At 43.5% G+C, this 8,993-nt stretch overlaps 2 pseudogenes; one reads left to right on the forward strand and one right to left on the reverse strand.

The window, feature by feature from the left end:
• Positions 1–755: 755 nt before the first annotated feature.
• LOC145933848 (uncharacterized) lies at positions 756–1,199 on the forward strand (annotated as a pseudogene).
• A 950-nt stretch (positions 1,200–2,149) lies between these two features.
• LOC145933849 (uncharacterized) lies at positions 2,150–5,178 on the reverse strand (annotated as a pseudogene).
• Between the last annotated feature and the right edge of the window lie 3,815 nt (positions 5,179–8,993).

Genomic DNA, 8,993 nt, shown 5'->3' on the forward strand with positions numbered 1-8,993 from the left:
GTCACTGAGAAACCTGAGGGCCAGAAAAGTGTGGGCTGTCGGGTGGTTTTGACTAACAAGTATGCCGCAGATGGATCCATTTAGAGGCGAAAGGCTAGGCTAGTCGCCAAGGGGTTTAGCCAAAGGTTCGGTGTTGATTACCACCGCACGTTTGCACCTGTGGCCCGACTTGAATCAATTAGATTGCTAGTAGCCCTTGCATCTGAGCTCAATCTGACCATCTGGTAGTTCGATGTTGTCACAGCTTACCTGAATGGAAACCTTGACGAGGAGATCATCATGGACGTTCCAGATATGCTGTTGGATACGCTCGAGCGATTAGTCCTCGAGAAGAATTCCATGCCAGAGGTGAAGAATCGAGCTGCGACGATGATAAAGGTTCTGAAATCAGGCGGAAATGCTTGTCGATTGAAGAAGGCCTTGTATGGTCTGCGCCAAGCTGGTCGACAGTGGTACATTCGTCTGAAGGACAAACTCAATAGGATGGGACTCTCACGAACACACGGAGAACCGTGCCTATACCAAACTCGTCGTGGAGAGGACATTCTTCTGCTACTGATTTATGTAGACGACATATTAGTCGCTTCCCGAAGCGAGAAATGGATGAGGGAAGTTAAGCAAGATTTAATGAAGGATTTCTAGATCAAGGACCTCGGCATAGCCAAACGTTGCCTTGGGCTCGAGATCACTAAGGGAGAAGGCACAATCCTTCTTACCCAGAAGGGATACAACTGGATGTGCTGGCGAGATACGGGATGGAAAAATGCAATCCCATTTCGACTCCCTCGGAACTCCACTCGAAGAGCACACCAGGGGTTCCAGCGAGTTCGGAAGCTGTTTCCTGGCCATATAGGGAGCTCATTGGCGCTCTCATGTACTTGGCTGTCGCCACGAGACCGGACACAGCGAATACGGTGTCCAGGTTGGCACAGTTCAACGATAACCCGAATAGACAACACTGGCTGGCTGCAAAACGGGTGCTAAGGTATTTGGCGGGGACCACAGATCTGGGCTTGCTATTTTTCAGGACTGATCAGTCGCTGACAGGCTATTCAGATGCGGACTGGGGCGGTTGCACGATTGACCGGCGCTCGTTTACCGGATACCTGCTTGGCGGCGCAGCTGTCTCGTGGAAGTCTCAGAAACAGCGCACTGTGACGCTGTCCTCGACGAAAGCGGAATACGTCAGCATGGCGTAGGCGGTTAAGGAAGGACTGTACCCACACAGTCTTTTCACCGAGTTAGGACTGAGCCGCATAACGGAGGCCGTACCATATGTTGATAATCAGGGCGCGCAGTACCTGGCGCGTGATCACATGTATCATCCTCGTACGAAACACATCGACATAAAGTACTATTTTCTCAGACAGTCTGTCGCCGAGGGTTCGGTGATTTTGGAGCATGTACCTACAGACGAGATGGTAGCCGACATACTGACAAAGGCACTGCCAGGCAACGGTCATTGGAACTGCGTCGAGGGTCTCGGAATCACCAGCGCATTGCTCAAGAGAAATTGACCGTGTATGCATTGAGGGGGCCTGTTAGGAAGTTTGAACTCCCGCGGCCATGCGTACACCCAGTTTGATCAGCGTCACCCGACACCTTAACGGGCATGCGCAATACCGCGATCTATCGATATCTCGATAGAGATCTCGATAAAATGACATATTTCCTATATATATATATATACATAAAGACTTCCGTTATCTTTTCACTGTACTGTTGGAACGTGCAAATTGTCTAACGACCGATTCTATTAATCAGTAAAAGTGCTTTGTAACTATATCTGTCTCCCATTTACCGTGACTGATCTCCCGACTCGATCCCGAACCTTTATCAATATGTATAACAGGAAGTGTTAATTTATTAAACAATTTTGCAAACCGCACGATAAATAAGATATTGCAATTCTTTTAACATTAAATGACGCAGAGTCACATTGATGCGTCGATAACCTTGTCGATCACTTTCCGATTTAAATGATGCGGACGTGTTTGATTCCTGACCACTAATATATATTGATAAGATAATCTTAAGGAAAAACAGTTCGTACATTATAAAACATTTGCATTCACTTTTTGTACATGCTTTGTTGTTTAATTATACATTGGAAGAGTTATATTAGTACAAAACGACAGATATATAAAAATTACGGATTGTAATTGGTACAGTAATGGTATTCTACATAAAAATATTTGAAACAGAAATATATTCGCCACACTATGCACAGCGCATAAAAGGAGCCATCCCACAGATACTACATTTGGGTATATGCTTTTCATTTTTAAAGTAACAAAAATCTACAAGATTTTGAAATTTGCCCCAGGATGCGTTTCTACATATCCGCTTTTAAACCAAGCATATTTGAAAATATTTTTGAATCGAGGCGCAGAAAGCTATGGGTTAGTGATTGCAACTTTATTATTTCATTACGGGAGTGCAAATTGACATTTCTTTCTTCAAGAATTACATTATCCGAAAATGTTCGCACGAAATTTTTCCAAATCCGGAATCCAAACACATTTAAAGGCTGAATGATGCCCGTCGTTTTCTTTGGAATGGTGAAAAATAGTACTTCTTTGTTTTGTGGAATCAACTGCTGTAGTTGGCTCGGGCAGTGTCCCGTCCATGAGTCGAATAGTAACATGCTCTTACGGCCAGTATGCGGTAGATACACTTCACTTAACCAAGTTTTAAAATGTCCAGATGTGAGTTTTCCACTTTTTGACGCTTGGATATAAATATTAACTGGACGCAAAAAATCATTTTCTTGTACTCTTGGACCAAATGTTCCTGTAGATTCCTTCAAAACGATGTACAGTGGTCAAAGAAGACGTCCACTTGCCGAAATAATCGGCATTATAATGTAACTATGTGTCGTAGAAGATACCGATTGAACTATTGTTTCAACTGTTTTCACTCCTGATTTCGCCAATGTTCGTGCATAATGTATTTCAAGATTAAAGCTACTTTCGTTTGTATTATAAATTTCTTCAACTCCGATAAGTGGGATGTTAGACCTTGCAACCGGTGTCAGGGGAGATCCCGTCAACTACTCAGCATCCTTTGACTCCTGGAAGGGACATCCAACCTCGAGTGAGACTTGAGAGGACGGCTCATGCTAACAAGAAGGATGGAAGCAAAGCGAGGAAATCATCGTCGTCATGATGGGCATTATCCGATTGATATTGTAGCCTGGGCTGTGTTTGGTGTCAAATTTAATGACATTTAAGACTGTACGCGAAATAAGCGTATTATATAGAATTAAGTTAGATGGATAAGTTTTCTCTTTTTTGATAAATACTTTAGCGTAAACAGTATTAATTTGATTTTGACAGGTTTAGTACATGGGTACTAAGACTTTAATTTTACTAGTCATGCGATACATAATTTTGCATAGTTTTTTTTTGTGTTTGTTGTGACGGATCAAATTATTGCTATTTCATATTAATTTTATTTTGACTACGTGTTTATTTTGATGGAAGAAAGATATAATTATCTAGTCCTTGGAGTAGAGAATACTATGTGATATTTAGTTTTTTTTTTATATAGATATATATATATTTTAAGCGTTACATTGTCATGCAGCGATTCCATTCTTAACCAAATAATAAAGTATTGTTTCTCATATCCTAACCTTGAAGTCGGAGGAAAAACCACATTCCTCGCCGGGACGCACGGCAGAGCGGAGGAGCAGCCAGGAGTCGACAGTGGAGACAGGCCCGGAGACATCTACACCGAAGATGGTCCAGAGGCTCAAGATTGTCAGAACCGAGCACCGAGAGGACGACAGCGGAAGTTCTTCCAAGGTGGCGATCCTGGGGAGCTGCAGGCGGGAGGAAGGAGGCGACGTCAGCAGAGCGGAGCCCCTGTAAAAAATGTAAATATTAGAGTTAAGACATATAAGTACAGCATAAAAGTGTACTTAAAGGGCAGCGAGTCAAAAGTTGTATTTTTTTTGATAAATATATTATTTATATTATATTGCGTAAACGCGCGAACAGTCGGAAAGGCGTCTGAGCGCGTATAGAAAAAGCATGAATAAATTGCATGTAAACGGATCGCGAATAAGCGAAGGTTTAATTTTGTTGATTATTATTTCTTATTATTTTATGGGACTTGTTAGATTATGACAGGCAGGCCAGAAAGGGTCAAAACGCGTTATACTTAGCGGCAATAGCGAAGGCGCGAGCGAAAACGCGAGAAGTGCAAAAAAGTGCAGCGAAATTGCACTCCCGACTCTTGTAGGATCGGCACTTTCCTACACTTTCGCCAATAACATTATTAGTTAGTTATTTTCAGTTGCGAAAAGTTATATTTTGTTTATTTGACAAGCAGCGAGGGTAGAAAACCTAAGAGCAGCGTATTTATATTATTTTGTAAGACTGTTTACTTGTAACTCCAGCGAAGTAAGCGGCGCAAAGGGCGTATGCGTCGAGCCGCCGAAGGCACGCGCATTGGGAGAAACCCGGTAGTGGGGGAACAAGTATATACGGGGGATCTCGAGACGGAGAGAGACTTTTCGACTCGTGACTTTGGACTCTAGACTTTCGAGATAGGCTTTTCGTCTTGCGGCGGTGAGAACCAACCAGACGCTTCGAAGTTAGAGGCATCGCGAACGGAAGTCCGTGGACTTGTGTAAAACGTCCGATCGATTAATTATCGTGAATAAATACGGGCGTGGTCCATTGTAAGCGAGAAATAATATCGCGACGCGATTAAGGTTCGAACGTGTTACAGCGTGCGCGAAATTAACAATCTTGGAATATCTGAGATATCGCGAAGTGCGCAGTCACGCAGCCAAATTGCGTAAACTAAAATTGTAATAGCGAGAATCTAAAGATTCCGAGTGTAGCCTGAAATATTTAAATATATTTATATTTTTTATTATTGTTATAAAAAATATCAGTGCTGTGAAATTTACTTACCCTGGCGAAATCCCGCGATCCTGGAAGTCCATAATTTTTCTTGGTGTCCTTGGTGATCCTGATATCCCGCGAAGACCTGAAACAAAAGAAAAGGGGCTGATTAAAAACGGGAAGGTGATAAAGGGAGGTGAAAATTAGCATACTTAGCTGGGTGAGATAATTGCGTCATCCAGACTTGTGCGAACGTGTCGAGACGGCCATCTTGGAAACGGTGGTCGACACAAAGGAACTGCGTAGTTACGGCGGCCATCTTGACAGATGTTGGATGGAGACAAAGGACCAGTGCGCAGTATCTGAAACAAAGGCATTCCTTGTTCATTGGAGGATAAATGAACTGGCGACCGTTTATCTAAGGTAAGAGATACCTATATTTAACTACTCTGTAGTTCTCGTCGAGTCAGTGTCCGATCACAACCTAACCTTGAAACCGGAGGTTTCAGTCACCCTCACACCAGAGCGTCCGCCAACCCCTAGGTGCTTGATTCCATCGAGGACGAGCGAGGATGGAGGCGACCCGAGAAAGCTGACGACAGCAAGGAAGGAGCGACGAACAGATCCTGACGGAATCGAGCGCATCGTATTGGTCCTGGAGGAGCTGACAGGATGCCAGTCACCAATGGCATCGACAAGCAGCGCGGAGCAGCGCTAACTGTAAATATGTTATCCTAGATTAAGAAAAATATAGTAGTTTAGATATAAAACAGCGGAAAAACGCGAAAGTGAAAAAAAGTGCACTAGTAGAAGAGCGATTATACGTGCAATAGCGGCACTTCGCTACACTTTTAAGTTTAAAGCCTCTTAATAAGCGCGTATCGATCCGAGACATGAAATCGGGGATTATTTTTAGTTTATCGAATGACGCAGGTCTCGAGATTGTTGATTTTATTTAATTTAATAACACTTTGTTCTTGACAATTATTAGTTTTCTTTGTATAGCGTCGGTTAAGACGGCAAGAGAAACGCGTAAAGCGAAATCTAGTTTGATTTGTAACGTCCGGGAAGACGTAGGAGTCGCAACGTGCGATATCATTTATTAATGTAACACTTTGCTCTTACGACGGAAGTCATTTTTTAGTTATAACGGGCGCAAGACCGGAAGTAGCGATTTCCGGTTATATATTTTATTTTGTTGTTAATGTCCGAACGAGCGTAGGACGAAATTAACATATATTTATTTAAAAAGAACACACTTCACTCTTGTAACCAAGCGGCGAGGGGCGGCGCTACAGTCGAGCTGCCGAACGAGAAGTGGTAGGGATGGCCCCAGAATGGGGAGCGCCTATAAGAAGGCGAGCGCGAGAGACCTCGAGGCTTTTTGTTCAACGGCAATCTCGACGTGCGGAACTCGTGCGAAATAAATTCGAGATAGAGACAGAAGTCGTTCGCGTGCTACAACCGATATCACAAGATATATCGGATCGCGAACCGAAAGTTGTGAGTCGCGTCGTAACAAGGATACGCATCGATCGGTCCGTACGTGACGGTAGCAATTGTAAACACCGTGATTATCAAGTGCGTACCGACACACATTGTAAATGCGTGATAGCGCGTGTGATGATAATCTGTGAAGCCCTGTTGGGTAAAATAACCAGTTTTATAATAAAATAATATTTTATTGTGATAAAATTGTATCAAATATTTACCGGGAGAAATACCTGGTGAAATCCCACGAAGTCCTCAGTCATCCTGGTACCCATCTGCGTCGTCGTTGATATCCGTGCTGACCAGCGAATCCTGTTTCGGGCTCGGAAGTCCAGCGGTGATCCCTGAAACGAAGAAAAGGGGAATTAATAAGCGGAATAGGGAAAGGGAAACTAGGATCGGGAATACTTAACTGCGTGGTTCGGAAACTGCGGACGGCAGCCATCTTGCCGTACCAATCAGCGACGTCATCGAGGAAGGTGTGTCGTCATCCGGGAGCGTCTGCGGAAGAAGCGGGTTCTAAGAACAAAAAATCTACTGTGAGTCGGAAGGATTAGCAGTTATCCTTGACTGTTGAAACAGTCTGGCGACCGTGTTAACAAGGTAAGAGAAACCTACCAAAACATAAATGTATGTCTCGCCAACATAAAGTCCGGTTACAACCTAACCCTAACCTTATTTATTCTCACATATGTTTATTTCATTAACATGATTAGATTGAATCGATATAAATAATAATAATTTTTTTGATACTTACCTTGTGTAATGAATTATCTTTTAATTGTTATATAATACCTGAAATTTTATAATTTGATTTAATAAGAGTTTTAATATTAATCTTGTAATAACAGATATTACCTTGTTCAATTGTGATGCTGCGAATTTATAATGAGTATTATTTTATTGTCTGTTAAATTATTTAAATGAAATTATGATACTGGGACTAGATGTAGGATGTTTTAATAAATAAATTTATAGTTTAGATGTAGAATATATTTGAGATAGGCTAGAGATCGCGAGTACAAAACTTATAAAGTCTCCCTGGCGTCACAATTATTCGGTCGCTCTACTTTCGCTGTGTCGGTCTTCGCGGCTCGTCACCGACTACCTCTCGCTTGATCGACACGTTGTCCGTTTTCGGGAATCATCCTTGTTTTCGAAGTCGTACATAAATAAGACACGTGATTCCCGTATGAACGCGAATATTTCGAAGCCGCATACCGGCCCATATAACGGGTGATTCGCACGATTTAGATCCCTACATTCGGCCGTCCTGCAGGAGCATTCGCCCCCGGATGCTCATTGTTTTTCTTCTTCTCGTTCTTCGGAAAACTCATCCTCGTCGTCGTCACCCTCGAGCCACGGTTTCATAAAGTCAGCCGCTGAAGACGTCTGTAGCGGTCCCTCGTGCTCTCCGATCTTGCGCAAAATATATCTCTGATTACGCAAGACTCGTATCACTTCATACGGCCCGAGGTATTTATGAGAAAACTTAAGGCCTGGTCCTTGCTGCGTGCGCTTGATAGCCACCATGTCCCCCGCGTGGTACTGGGTAGGCTCCTTCCTTCTTTTATTGTAACTTGCCTTATTTTCGCGCTGGACTTTCTCAATACTCTCCTTGGCCTGCTGCCTCAATCCATCCCGGTCACTGTCAAACGAAACGATAAGCTCATTATCGAGAATCTCCCTAATATGAGGGTCGTCACGAACATGAGGGTATACACCCAACAGGACACGAAAAGGCGTCGTGCCAATGCTTCTATGTAGTGTTGTATTTAGACATAGTTGGGCAGCGTCGAGATACTTGTGCCACTCATAAGGCCTGGGAGCTGACAACTTAGTCAGTAGCGGTATCAAGGTACGATTTAGGCGCTCAACTTGACCGTTGGCTCTTGGAATTCCTGTAGTAATCAGCTGGTGCTCGATGCCTTCCGAGTTGCAATATTCCTTGAATTCTCCCGATGTAAATGCGGAACCCCTGTCGGAAATAATTCTCTTCGGGTTGCCGAAAACAGATGATTGTTTTCTTAGACGACTCACAACCTCAGCTGTGCTCGTAGATCTCACCGCATATAACCACGAAAACTTTGAAAAGGCATCCACAACGACGAAAATGTGAACGTAGCTTTTCTTTGTAGACGGTAAGGGACCCAAGTGATCGACGTGGAATGTGTCTAACGGTACGCTTCCCTTTTCTATCGGATTCAACAGACATTCCGGTTTTCCGTGTTTCCGCTCGGCCATTATACATGTTACGCAATTCCGCACAACTCTCTCAATCTTCGGATGCAATCCAGAGATCCAATAATTTTTCTTTATTAACGCTTCTGTTTTATTGACTCCGAAGTGTCCCTGCTCGTGGGCTTTTCTAATTATTTGCATTTGCATTCGCCTCGGAACGACCAATCGAACATCGTCATCTATTTCTTTATACAATATTCCGCCTCGCATCAGATAACCATTCGCTTCATCTCGCTTGGTCGCATCAATGAGTACTCGCAGTTCGTCGTCCCTTCCCTGCGCTCCCCTCAATCGCGCCATCAATCCCTCTTCACACTCATCTACAACTAGACAGGACGGTAGGGGATTTCGACTGAGAGCGTCTACATGGACCATGCTCTTTCCCGGTCGATGTTCTATGAG

Source organism: Prenolepis imparis, unplaced genomic scaffold (genome assembly GCF_030444845.1).
Source record: "Prenolepis imparis isolate NDT839.2.m4 unplaced genomic scaffold, iyPreImpa1.0 SCAF_3, whole genome shotgun sequence".
NCBI classification, from domain to species: domain Eukaryota; kingdom Metazoa; phylum Arthropoda; class Insecta; order Hymenoptera; family Formicidae; genus Prenolepis; species Prenolepis imparis.